Here is a 14,971-nt window from a genome sequence, read left to right as displayed (position 1 = left end):
AAGTCCGACTGAGCAACAAATACCCATTACCAGCAGCGTAAAGTGGAAAAAAGCTTGGGAGAGTTAAATTATGTCAAATAAAATACTAATACAAATGTAATTAAAACGCACAAAAAAGCATACATACATACAGTTAGATAGTGGAATATGTAGGATACAATGAAGTATAAGGAAACACCAGTGATATAAAATAAATAAATAAAATGGAGATTAACAATAACAATCAGTACACAGAAAAGTATTAGAAGTATGAAGGAAGTGCTCTTTATTGGATAATTTTGCAAAGAAAATGGTCACATGCAGAGCATGGTTTAAGTTGGTCTCTACAGACACTATGGGTATGAAGGACTGGTTCACATACAAGATCTTCGTAGAAAGTCAGGTATAAGATGGGAACACTAGTAGGGCCAGCAATTTGAAGATCCACCTGGCAAATGTGATGACCAACAGCAACAGTGTTTTCCATGACCAAGCCTTAAGCTCTAAAGATGCATTTCCAGCATTCAGGCCAGCAGCAAGTTTCTTTGACTTGAAGCATCTATTCCACTGAGGGACAGGGTCCCAAAACAGAAGCCTAAGCAGGAAGACTTCTTTGATATATGCTTTACAGGTATTGTGCAAAAGCAGGGTTTTTGAAACATTGCTTGCACAGAAATTTTAAATTTCATCTAGACTGGTGTAAATTATGCCTCACAGGTGGGTGAGTGTTGGTCTATTCCAAATCTCACAACCCAAACAGAAAGCCTCTTCTGCTTGTACTGAAAAGTCCTCTTTGAACAGGTGCATTTGGCTGATGAGAGCATGAAAAAAAAAAAAACATGGAGGGAAAGTCTTGTAAACTTACAGTCAAGGGAACTGGAGAAGTTATGCTGTTAGCCTGAGAGCAAAGGTGTTGACGTAGGACTTTCCTGATGTGAGTCAGGAGCTGAAGTAGTAAGGCTGTTAGAGGAGATGGATGACATGGAACTTGTGTAACAGTGGAAACCATACTTATTTTAGCCAGTGGGGTGCGATGGGGAAATAAAATCAGACTGGCTCTTGACAGTCTAATTATGTGATAAGTTGGAAGGAATAAATGCATAAAGAAGACCCTGTGGCCATTGATGTTACACTCCTGAATGTTCTCAGACAGAACCAGTGAGAAGAAAAGTTGGCACTTTTCATTGGACGAGAAACTAAATAGGTTACATGCCACTCTTCCCAAAACCCCAAAAATGTCAGCTCTACAGTAACATTCACTGAACATTTGGAAAACGTCAATATTTGCTTGCTTACTCTGTCAGCTAGGGAATTGGAGTCCTTGGGTATGTGGACCACTAAAAGAATAATTTTCCTCAAAGGTCTCATCCAATATTTTATCTATCAAGCCATCTATCCTATGACTGGGTTAGTTCTATTAGGCTAGTGGCCTCTTTTCAGGGAAGACCAAAGGTGGTACTTATACTACAAGAGACAATTTGGCAAGGGCATCAGAAATTTCCCTACTCTTTTTGCTAGGTGCTGTGGGGTCTTTTATAGCCATCTGAACTATCGCTATCTCACATAGATGGGACATTGGTTTAATGTGTTATGTAAAAGATAACATTTTCAGGAGTACAGCACCCCAGTAATGCTGCACTGCAGTGTCAGCAATCCATTAACCTGGAGTGGAGAACAGAACCCCCAGCCTTCTTTTATAGCCATCTGAACTATCGCTATCTCACATAGATGGGACATTGGTTTAATGTGTTATGTAAAAGATAACATTTTCAGGAGTACAGCACCCCAGTAATGCTGCACTGCAGTGTCAGCAATCCATTAACCTGGAGTGGAGAACAGAACCCCCAGCCTTCTGGTCTTCTACCACCAAAGCATATATGCTACCTGCTAAGCTACAGATACTGCCATAAAACTGTTGCTTTTAGCCAACCATGGCAGGACTCAAATTTACAGTCTTCTGATCCAAAGTCATACTCATTATCCATTAGGCCACACGGCCAGCCACTGGCTCCTGATGTCTTACTCTTCCCCACACAGAGGATATAATTGTATCTCTCTTCTGTCACACTGACTGACCAAATCAAACCAAAATGTGCCCAGAGGAAAGCAAGGCAGAAATGCCTGGAGCACATGAAGTGCTATTGTCCTGCCCAACACACTGAAGTACAATAGGGTCACTTTTCAGATCACAGGCCCTAAAAGGTGTATTCCTCAAAGCAGCCATCCCACCCCAGGGATGAAGCATCTGTCACTGCAGATGCTGTAGGGAGTAGGTGCACAAAATGTCTTCCTGGCACTATCTAGCACTTTGGGTGTTTTCTACAGATTTAGATTCTGACAATGGCCTGCAGGGAGTCATCCTCCATATTCTGTACTCTATATCCACTGAAGTCCTGGCATAAGGAAACATTATATAATGAGCAATTTGAATGGAAGCTGCCACGAGGCCTAGCAGTCTGAGATGATAATCAGCTGTTGCTTTCTGGGATGACAAAAGTAAGGTATTGAGCAAACAGACCCTTAAAATATTCTAATGGTAAAAGAGGTCCATCAAATACTGGTATATCGGGAACATCCTACAAATGTTAGTTGCTGTAAGGTGTCAGCTATGGCCTAGCAAATTTGAATGCTTGGAATAGATTTTCCTTCAGCTGTATGACACCACCTGAAGAATAAAATCTCAGGAGCCAATGGTTCAGAAAGTAAAAAAAAAACTTTGCATCCCCATAACAGCAGGTAGACAAATATTACCAACAAATGTGAGTACTCTGGGTGCTGTGGTGTGGTCAAATGGCAGCATCAGGAATTACGAGAGCCTGACCCTACATAAAGTTGCAGTAATTGTCTGTCCTATGTTCTCTATCCTGATATGGGGGCAAACACAATGAAGAATCAAATAGCTATCCAGTCTACTTGTTATAAATAAAGCAGCAACTGTACAGTGAACATGTTGAATGGATTCTTTGGGATGATGGTGTTTGTCGCCATTTTATGGCCTGAGGTTCCTTAATTTCTCTGGCACTAAAAAGAAACTTGAACAATATTAGAGTCCTTGCTGGGCTTGTGTGAACTCTGAGATGGCTGTTTTCTCTAGAATGCTGCGTACCTTCCATCTTGCCTGAGCTCTCTATTTAGAGGGATGCCTGGCAAGGGATGTCACATCTGAGAGAAGCTTAGCAAAAGCCTTAGCTTACTATACCTTTGTCCAAGCCTCAGTTGTGATGGGGAGCCACTAACATGCATAAAGGCAAATTTACCCTAATCACCTCCATTTGGAGGCAGCTGGATGGGGAGTCAGGGTTATCCAGAACCTCCCTTGTATCACTGTGGACCCATGCATTTGAAATAGTATTCCTGCTATATCCTATGAGTACCATGGTCATTTGACTATGGATGTCAGCAGAATCATGCTCTCTGTACCCTACTAAAGGTTTGCTGTAATTTGGAACTACATGTATGCAGCACTAAGAAGGTGGTCTTTTTCATTCACTACTTTCAGTGTCTCATCCATTTATGTCACAAAAAGCACGGGCCCCTTAAAAGTTAAAAACTATAAAGGTCACTTTACTGTCCTTAGCAAAGAGGGTTAGATAGAACCAGGAATGTTAGTGGACGGAACACTCAGATCTTACAATCATAGTAGAACCGTTGGTGGTACTGTAGGTGTCGCTGTCCATGAGACCACTGATTGAAGTGACTGGAAAGCCTGGGCCTTGACAGTGTTGTTTAAGGGAATGTCAGACAAGAGAGGGTGTGTGAGATAATTAAGCACCTAAAGGTGAAGCATGGAAATATGGTATTTTTCAAAACCAAGCCACAGCCCCAGACTCCTTGTTCAGTGGATAGATAAGTGGGCTATAAGGCAAGGGCTTCCTGTACAATGCCATCACTGAGCTGCTATAATTTAAACTGGGAGCATTTGCCTGAAAGCTACACTTTGTGGGAGAGGAGATGCACAGTCCTGTTTGCCATTTTGGATACAAAACCCACCATGTCAGGTTGATCCCAGGCATATGTAGTCATGGTCTTCAGGATCCATTAAAGGAAGAATTATGAAAACTGCTCTGACATGCCATCCTGCAAGCCTTTTGTAATCTTCTGTGAGGTAAGATAAGGAAATGGCTTTTGAAAAGCAGTCTCCCCTTTCCTGTATCCATATTAACATCTGAGTAAAGTTGCAGTCCACTCAAGACAAGGGAGATTTGTACTCCTCTTCCTCCTTGCCCTCTGAAATGGAGTCTGGCTTCAGGCACTGGTCTGTGTATTTGGTTTCAGAAGAGGCATTTCCGGACCTCTTGGGGTCAGGTGACACAGACATGGGATTGTCTGGATGCACGGCCAGGGGAGGCAGATGTGAAATTATGTCTCATAGGAAAAGCTGCTGTTGCTGTAGATGGAGGAGTGGAACGAACACCTTAGAAATCTGACAATTGATAACAGATGTCTGGGCAGCAGTCCCTGCATAGGATAAGAACATTTCCCTGAAAAAGGAGAAAGAACCAGAAATCTGCTTTACATTGGCTGAAGACTGTACTCTCTGTAATACCTTTGACAGTAAAAATGCTTCCATAAAAAGATGGTTGGAGTACATCAGCACTGGATACCCCTATGCCAGAAAAAATGATATATGTTAAGGCAACACTTGGAAAACTGGTGCAACTGGGGAACTTGTGTCAGTTAGGCCAGCATCAGACACAATGATAATACAGCCAATGTATGATCCTACTTTTGAGTGATTCCCTAGCTAGACTGAAATCCCTCCCAAACCCAGAAAGCTCTGCTGTTTATGTGGAAATGTACACCACCAACTTTATCAACATGTACACAACTGCACGAAGAAGCAAGTGCAGAGTAAACCCTAAAAAACAAACTGCCCTGGTGGGATCACAATATATTTAAGGTTTATAACAAAAGGAAGAAAATGATATCCAAACTAAAAAGGGCAAAATAGGAATTAATCAAATTAAACAAGCAACCATGGCCAACTTTGAGGAAAAAAATAGCCAACCAGGCCAAGGATAACTACAAAGCCTTCTTCAGCTACATCTGTAACCTCAAGGCCAGTACACAGCATCTTATCATAATATGTGGCATTTGCAAAAACAAGTGCCTTAATATTTGTAGGCTACAAAGTATTCTACAGGATTATAAAGTAGAATCAGGAATCCACACCTTAAAATAATTAAGCAACATGAAAAGGAGTAGTTTCCTTGTTGATTTTTTAAGAGACAAATTAATGGCTTAACTCATGCAGAGGATATCAGTTTAGTGCTTTTTAATGTGGGGTGCAAAACATGATACTAAGTACAGAAAGAAATAACTTGCTTCATTTTTTTATGGGGAAGGTGATGTAACAAACTTCATCTCGTGTCATATTTTACATCGTTTCAGTTCCTATCAGATTCTGCAGTTGATAGTAACTGACTGAAACTAAAATCAATTAGAATATTCGTTCTGGTTCACCTGGCCAGGGACTGTAATACAGACTGGGAGGGCAAATGCCCAGTCAATATCAATGACTTGAAGCAGCAGTCCTTACTGTGAGTGTACTACAGCAGCAAAAGTACACTACCATCATAACATCCTGACAACTGTCTAAAAACACTGGTGATGTCCAGGACACACTATTGTTGCTGCATCTCAAACACTTCTTACTCTCGAGGAAAATAAGCATAAAAAAAAACTTCTGTGGTAGGAAGGAACAGGAGAGAGTGACAATGCTAGGCATTGTGGGACAGAGAGATGGCTGAGCAGCTTGGTAAACTTTTAACAGTTGAGTGGTTCAACTGCCTGTGGCAAGGAGTCCTGTGTGTCATGCAGATGAGTTCTACTCCATCAGATGTTACTGTGACAAGGGCACGGCTATGCACTCTAAGAATGAATAGAAAAAAAAACATGAGCTACATAAAGTACAACACTGTCAGTTTACTAGTCCAATGTTTAGATCCCATTTGCAACCCAGTAATGTTTTCATCGTGCAAGAAGGTCAGCTGACACCTCAAGGGCAAGTCCGAATCATGAAAGATGGAAAGCATGTTATGGGAATACTGGTTTGGCATAATGTCTCTGTATAAAAAACTAAGAAGAATATGACTAAGAGGCACACTTCAGAAGCAGAAGGAAGCAGATGGTGATGGAGATAAAAAAGTCAAGGGCTTTCAAGGCTGCCCAGTGCTGAAGATCATGCTCACCTCCCCCATCATCTCCACAAAAGCTCCATGTTTGTTGCTGTCTGGTCAACTACTATTCTATAAAATTTGCTTTGTTAGGACTAGTTTCTCAAATAATCGGGACTTTTTAATAACTTTCTCTGAGATTTGACAACCTCAGAGCTAGTTAAAATTAACAGGAGGTGCACAGGGTCTATTATCTGTATATGGTAAAATCTAAAAGTGATGCTAAACTGGCTATCTGCTTTCAAACTGGCTTCAATGGAATGGTCATTAACTGGCAGCACTGTACACATTCCAGATCATGGCATGTAAAGTGCACTATGCTAATGCATGGGGCCATCACAGTGGCCAAAGGAGCTACAAATCCTTACCCTCAGAAAGCACACTAAGAAAATCCTCATTACATAGTATGCCACCACTGGTGCCAGCTGTAACAAGAGAGTGAACTATTGTGGTGTTCAGGACACAATAAATGCAAAGGCTTGGAAAGTCAGAACAATCAACTGGCAAAAGGGAGCACAGGTGAGCAAGAATACAAACAAAGAACAGCAGTACCATTAAAGTATGATGTGATGACAATCTCAGCAGAACACGTGGTTCCCAAGCAGGCAGCTTTAGACTAAAGCTGCCTACAGAATGAATGCAGACTTACATAGGGGAACCGGTCATTATGCCAAATGTTTGCTTTGTCAGCTGCCTGCGTGGCATTGCTGGAGTGACAGTACTGTACATTCTATGTTGGTATAACTAAAAAGGCAGCAGATACCCTTCAGACATCAGAAACTTCTACAGTTGTTTCTAGGAATGCTGAAAGACTGACAGAAAACTGATGAAACGACTTTTGGTAACAGTGGAATTTTCCCTTTTCTCCACTATTGTGCAACCACGGAGTGGGTATATACAAGTTGGGAGTTTTAGGGAGGCCTTCACATGGGTGTTGCAGGGAACTTGAACCCCTGCAGAAAAAAATGACCCCCAAGGTTTGCCAAAAGTTGTTTTAGCAGAATTATTTTAGAAAATTCACTTTTATTTCAAGTGAATTTGACCAATAGACATGATTTCCACCCAGCAAGGACTAGGTAGAGGGCATGTCTCCAGTCACGGGTCTGACTTGGCTTCAGCAGGTTTGAGATGGCAATGTATCTTACCTGATAAGAACTGAGAGGGAATTCTAAACTTCATTCAGTGAAGTACAGTGCCACTACATTGATCCTTCCACTTCTGCAGTAACTAAAACAAATGTATACCCATGTGTGATGTAGAGGCAGTCCCAAAATTTTCCATTTTCTATTCATGTCTTCATTGCTGCCCCCCAGAACACATCTAACATTTACACATATCTCCAAATACTACCAATAACATAGTAACAAAATAAATGCCTCATTTTCAGCTGTTAGATGCGAACATTTTAGTTTATAACAATAAATACGAAGCAAACTGACACTAACTTGTTCAAAACCAAACAGCTCAGTTTGTGTCCTGCTGATCACGAGGACTGATCTTTGCATGATGGTGCGTGGGGTTTGGGAAGATGAATTGATTGTAGGCATTGCTTTCTGCTCCTCTCCATGAAAGAAGGCCAGCAACTGCAAACATGCAGGCAAGTGCTGAATTTATATGTACTCCAATTTATTCAGTTAGCATCTGTCTGTACAGGGTCTATGGAAGCCACCACATAGGGTGAGGACATGATGCTTTGTTGGTGTAGAGATTTATGTGGACTGTATTAGTGACTGAACAAAGAATGGAAAGAAAGTTATGTCACCAGACAGTTTTATCATTTCTTTTGAAGTAACCCCTTTTAGGGTCATGACCTGGCCTGATCTTAGAGATTACAATAAACTGCGAGTGATGGGATACACATCCCCTTAAAGGCGTGGGAAGGCTTTGTGCTCTCAAACCTGCATACAGAACTGTATTTTTCCACATTTTGGGGAAAAGCCATCAAGTAATCCTGCAGTCATACTCTGTGATGGGAATTCACTTGCCAACAAAATTGTATACCATCAATAAAAATGTTTTACATAAATCATAAATCTATACAAAGGAGAAATTAAGTCAGTTACAAGTATCTTCTCTAAACTCTGTAATGCTGACATTTCTGAAAGTTGATTAAAAAAACACTAATAATCCCATGACAGCAAACAAACAAACAAACAAAAAAAAAACACATAGGTAAAAGAACAAACTGTAACACCACCATGTTAACAGTGAAAGGGCAGGTAGGATAGCAAGGAAAAAAAGACCTCACATACAGTGAATGCAACAATATAAATGCAAGAATGACAACTTAAATGATGTATAGAACTGCTAGGCAGCAAACTAATTTCACTCATACAATCAAAAACAAATGTACATAAAACAATTTATTGTGGAAATAACTGAAAAAAGTACACGACAATCATATAAATTTACAAAAGAAGTAACAGCAAATTACTATGGTGTATTTTCTACTTAAAGGGTTACAGGTCTTGAAGAAAAATGCAGCCATTCTGTGCTTAAATACAGGCAAAAATAAATATATACCTTCTTTGCAGTTAAATAACCACATGCAAACATATATTTACACACACGCCAAACACAGCTCCACACGAAGCTGTGAGAGTCGGAGTGTTTCTTTTCTAAAAAATATTCAAGCAACACTTTTTTTTTTATTTAAAACCAAAAAACCTTCTTGTAAATGAAGATGAAAAAAAATATTCAAGTTACATTTTAGCGAATAAAACATTCTGTACATCTATATATGTGTATAACTTAATAGCTCTTTGACATTTTCCTGTGCCCTTCTATTCCAAAATTAACTTGTATTTTTCTCAGAAAATTCTGTTTTAAATGTTTCTTCTTGGAAACATATAGCAGCTTTTTTCTATTTCTCTTTAGAAATTAAAGAGTTGTGTTCCTTAACCCCCCACCCCATGAAGCACCCAATACAAAATTGCTGGACATGGTTCTGGCAGTTATTAACTACACCTAGCTCCTCATGGGTTCCTAGAGATCTCACAGGAAAAACCTGTTGGAAGTCACAGACTACTCGTACAGTTCACACTTTCCACAATCTAAGATTTTCAGCATTCCACATTTACTATGCTGTTGATTCTTATATTCCTTTAATTGCAGTAAGATATGATCTAGAAATTCTCCATCATTCTGTAGTTCTTAAAACGTTTTCTTGGAAAACAGTGAGAAGAAGCTTTTGTAATTGCATTCATTTGAAGATACTGTAAATCATCGGAAGTGCACTTGGATACACCATACTTTCAAAGCTTTCAGGTTTCACATAACACAATTGGATCACAACCTCCAGAAATCATAGAAAAACCCATGGGAACTATTAAAATCTAGGTGCCTGGGGAGTAGGAGTGGTTAAAGGTGTGCACATATCCCTTTGTTAAGGCCTCATATGCCAAGTACACCTGAAACAACAAACATTTAGAAACACACTGCCCAAGTACAGACACTGCAGTCTTTTCAGATGCCATTTGTGAGTTGTGACTAAAGCCTTCTGAATAATGTAGAGTAAAATACAGGCCTTAGGACAAGGGCCAGTAAGTTGTATTTAAAGTGGACTACAGAAAAACACCTATGTGGCTAGAACAATAAAAAAAATTTAATCGAAATGAAGCCCCTAAAAATAGCATGAGTGATCCCTGCATTGATAGAAGTAGATAGAAGCTAATAGTTCACCAACTGCCTATCATAAGATCCAGTTATTACAGAAAAATATACTTTTTGTACTAAAAAAAAAAAACAGTTGTTTTAACAAATTAAGTTAACAGATTAAAGTTAAAAAAGCATTCTGTAATATGGTTTTAAAATTAATTTTAATCTTCATAGGTTGTCTATACACTTTGGGTCACGTCTGCAATGGTGATTGACATTAGGGTAAACACCAGTGTTCTGCTGGGGGGGGGGGGGGGGGGGTCTATGATGTTGTTACATGCAGATGCTGAAACATGGCTATGCAGAAGGTCCTTGAATCTGTATCTTCCTGTCCCAGTTATACATCTGAATGTGCATCCAGACTCAATTAGAACAACAGTTATCAGTTACCCCCACCATGTCTTGTACAGCAGTCACATTACATGTACAATGGAACAGACATCACAACCGTCTCAGTTCTTCTATCTAATACACATTAAAATAATCTGAAAGTTAACTAGAATGTCTAACAGTAAAACCAAAGATGCAAAAACAATTCTAGTAAGAAAAACAAAGGGGGGGGGGGGGAGTGGAAGCACAAGCTATGGTCATGATTCCTAAACATCTGGTCCTGCAAACCTGTCTTGCATAACGGTTTGTCTCTTGAGCCAGGCCTAAGTTTGTAAAAATCCCCGCCATACTGATAAAGGAACAGAGAAAAAGCATGCTGTTCATCATAGTGAACTTTGTAACGGTGCTCTTCTTCTGCTGGGTATAGTAATACTGAGACTATTTTGTAAAGGTACAGCAAACAGCACCAGGCTGTTATCAGACTTCACCTGCAGGCAAGGCAAACAAGTCAGGGAAATGCCAGCATTCTTGTTATGTCAGCTTTTGTCTTAATTTGAAAGGTAACATTTGAAAGTATGTACAAATATTGCACAGTAACAATGGAGTCTGTATATCTAAGGTATATAAATTTTCTTCTTGGCTTTCTGGGGTTGCATAAAATGTGTAAAACACTTAGCTTGTAGCAAGTTCTACTAACCTATATTAGGTTTAAAAAAGTACCACTTGTCCTTGATAATAACCTACCAATAGCTGAGCAGACATACAGGTCCAGGCTTATTGAGTTGACATTCATGAAGTCTAAAATCACCACAGCCATGGTTAATGAATCTACACTGATGAAACATTAAACATTTTTTTTCAAACACAGATCTTGTAACTTAGGAATATAACTTTTTAACAGCGTTGAAATCAAAAATTAGGATTTTCACAACGATTACGGCATTGCAGTGGATACATTTGGTTTGTTGAATAACAGAAAATAAATACATTTCAGTGGACTGACTTTCATCCTTGAGGTTTTACTATCAATGTTTTTCAGCAAAATAATGTTGTAATATTTAACTCAGTGGTGCGTTTACTGATGCCTTCTGACAAACAAAAAGGCTGAAAGACCTCTCCACGTATATTTTTAGTCAACAGGTCTCTAACTTATCAGAAACAAAGGTTTATTATCTGAAAGATTTAAGAGACATTAAATCTAAAGGAAGAACACATAAGACTGACTAAGTTTGGCTCCAACTCATTTAGTATGTGACAGAAATACTGGTACTACTCTTTCAATAAGTGACTGTCACATGGCACCATCCTTTGTCATATGTAACTGATACTATGGCACCACTGCCTTTAATATGATTTAAAATGTTGAGAGAGATTTTAACATAAAACAGACTGTGATACCCGTTAATACATGACAGACATTACCATATTAGTAACATTTTCTCAAGGCATTGTGAAGGTGTGTATGAGAGCAGTACAAATACTAGGAAAGCCACTAAAATAAGAATTAAACTGACAACTAGGATTCATACTAAATGCCTTTACAAATGATCCTGTTTCATTTTCACTGGTGGATGAATGACGCTGGTTAATGATTTACAAGTCCTGAAGTCATTTGGAACAGTTATCATAAATAGCTGGACCATCTAATTCTGAAGGTTTTTTTTTTTTTAACAAGTCAAGATATCTTTTTTCCCCTTTTTTGGTTACATTTATCAACATAGTGTCCTCCAGTCCTAACTACCTTAAAATGGTTTTGTTGTTTTCAATGCACAAAACGCTGCCTGTTTTTCTGAATGCACAACAAAGTGCTTCATCCCTAGTTTATTACTACTACCTAGAGTCCAACTCACCCCTGTGACAGGGATGCAAGAGTCAGGTGCATGAATACCATCTACAAACCACCCCTCCTCTGTGCCGAGGGCTCTGGAGGCAGCTGCATGAACTCCACCTAAAGCCCACCCCATGACAGAGATGCCAGAGTCACCCACATGAATACTACCTACAACCCACCCCACCCCTGTGGTACAGACTCAGGAGTCTGCTGCATTAATACTACCTAAAGCCTGCCTAAAACCCTGTAGCATGCGCTTAGGGGTCTGTTGCATGAATAAGACATACAGCCTGCCCCACCCCTGTGACAGGCATTCTGGAGTTCAGCTGCATGAACAACTCTATAGCTCACCCCTACCCCTGTGGCAGGGGCTCTGGAGTCTGCTGCATAAATAACACCTACAGCGCACCCCCACCCCTATGGCAAGGGTTCTGGAATCAGCTGCATGATCAGCTACCGCCTACACCCCTTGCCCCTGTGGCAAGGGCTTTGGAGTCATCTGTATGTATAACACCTACAGCTTTCTCAATCCCTGTGGCAGTGGTTCTGGAGTTATTTGCATGTTTACCTACAACCTTCCCCACCCCTATAGCAGGGGTTCTGGGGTCAGCTGCATGAATACTATCTACAGCCTGCCCCAACTCTGTGGCAGGGATTGTACAGTCAGCTGCATGAATAATGTCCATAGTCTCCCCCATCTCTGTGGCAAGCAATCCAAAGTCAGTTTCATGCACATTATCTAAAGGCCATCTCACTCATGTGCCAATGACTCTGGAGTCATCTACATCATTCCTACCAAAAGATCCCCTACCCAAACAGGGACTCTAAGGTCAGCTGTCAGCAGACTGTTTCAAGATGCATTTGTACATGGAATGCTCCCCAGAGAAGACAGGATGAGCATTAATACAAATAACACCATCCAGAGCATGCCAGCTTTTGTCCTTTGGATGCCACATAAAACGTAATTTTTCTAGGCTTCCACTCTGACATGATGGACCCCTACAGATGAATGACTACTATACTGCTACTGAAAACACCTCTGGCTTCTATGGCAGAAGCCATTCAACCTTTTTATTTTAAACAAAGAAAACTACAAAGGAGGATAAAAATAATCATTTACTTGAAGAATTAAATGGGTGGGGTACTAATGCAGTTTCTTACCTTTTCAAACGTAAAGTATTAATTAAGCATTAGAAATAAACTAGTACAGTTTTGCTTAAATTTATCAGAAAAATAACTATAAAATTATGACAAAAAGATAAACAACCAGTGTGTGCTGGAGATTTTAAAGAGAATAAGAGCTCTACGAAATCATGTCCATCCATCCATCCTTTTCCCTCATTTTTGCACAGAAATCCTGTACTTGATCATTATGCCGGAGCTGAACCTTTAACATACTGGGTCAGAGAGATGGGCTAACCGCTAAAGAATTAACCAGCTTTCCAAAGGAATGGTTACCCAGCCTATTAGAGGTTTTTTTTCTCAAAAGATGCCCAGGGCTTAGTGGCTTTCTAGGATGCTCAATATGGTGGCAAAATTGGGAAAACACTGTTGGTTTCCCATCATGAAGATATGGAAGATGGCAACAAAATGTTACAAGTGACTGGATGCATGAAGCGAAACTGTGGTAATGTCAAGTTCAGAAAATGTCATCCACCATCAAAATACATCTGTTACAAAGGTGTATGGGCATTTTCATCAAACTATCAGCCTTTAGAGTTTATAACACTGTATTGACATTGGCCCAATTAAAAGTAGCACATGTATGAATGAGTCATTTGTGACAAATTTAGAAAATACCAGAGAGTAGGCTGACGTACGTACTTGGACAATCATTAGAAGACATGTTCTATGTTGGAAAAACAAACAGGACATTGCGGGAACGCTTAAGGGAACGCATTTATGCTATACACAAAGAGAACACCACCAACGCTTTAGCACGACATGTCCTGGACCATGGTCTCACACATTCCTTTAAGTTTAGGGTATTAGAAATAGTAAACAGGACAAACAGATTGGGTAATTTCAAGAACAAAATTGAAGAGATAGAGAACAAGTGGATACTCAGGCTGCAAGCTCATAAATATGGATTAAACGAGAAAATTACGTTAAAACCATTCTTAGCAGCAAGACCACTTACACATTGATTCCCTGTCAGTGTTTTTATTACATGTGTATTTTTATAATAAAATCAACATCCATATGTATATAGATATTTTTATAGCGTGTCAGTTTAATGACAGGAGTTTTATAGGTTCATTTTTAATGTTAATGTGAAAAGTCATTTGCTTATGACATTACACGATGAGAGACTAATTCAAGCTTTACTAGTACTTCAATTGATTGTTATCAATTTAGTTAATGCAAGAGGTTTATTAATTGATGTGTATTTAAGGGGTTGTTTTTTACAACAATTTATTGAAGTTTGATGAAGCGTCGTAGGACGTGAAAGCGCTTACTCTTTGGATCTTGTTGCTGTTTTTAACAATAAATGGTAAACTGATCGCAGTTTTTTGAAGTTTATTTCAGCCACTGGTGCACTCTTGGTTTTCTTAACTGTTAATTGACTTTTGCTATCCAAGAGCGCTTTACTCAGCAGCTAATATATTCTTTAGTTTAATCATTAGAAGACAATTCTTATAAATGTGAGTGGGTGAGGGATGGTCTTTGCTGACCAGACTATTTTCTGCTTCCTCCTTTGTGTTTTGAAGTCAAACATTTTAGCTTGTTGTACTATTAGTTTGCAGTAAGAAGGCAAGTTACAGGTAATAAGTTTCAGTTCTATTTGTTACAAATTTGCATGTAACCTTAAAATGCATTTCACAGAAGCAACAAGTACAGGAAAATATAAGTTGATGATGACACATACTAAGCAAAAGGGTATCACTTTATATGCAGTTTCCATCATGAGGAAGGAACTGAGGGGGGAAGAGTGGCAGCTGGTAAGTTAAACTACAACTTAGTTAGTACTTTAACAAAGTGTGATGAGACCATGGGA

The sequence above is a fragment of the Protopterus annectens genome, chromosome 4.part0 (genome assembly GCF_019279795.1).
Source record: "Protopterus annectens isolate FY-2018-M chromosome 4.part0, PAN1.0, whole genome shotgun sequence".
NCBI classification, from domain to species: Eukaryota; Metazoa; Chordata; order Ceratodontiformes; family Protopteridae; genus Protopterus; species Protopterus annectens.
The sequence above is the reverse complement of the archived record's forward strand: the minus strand, read 5'-3'. Positions refer to the sequence as shown.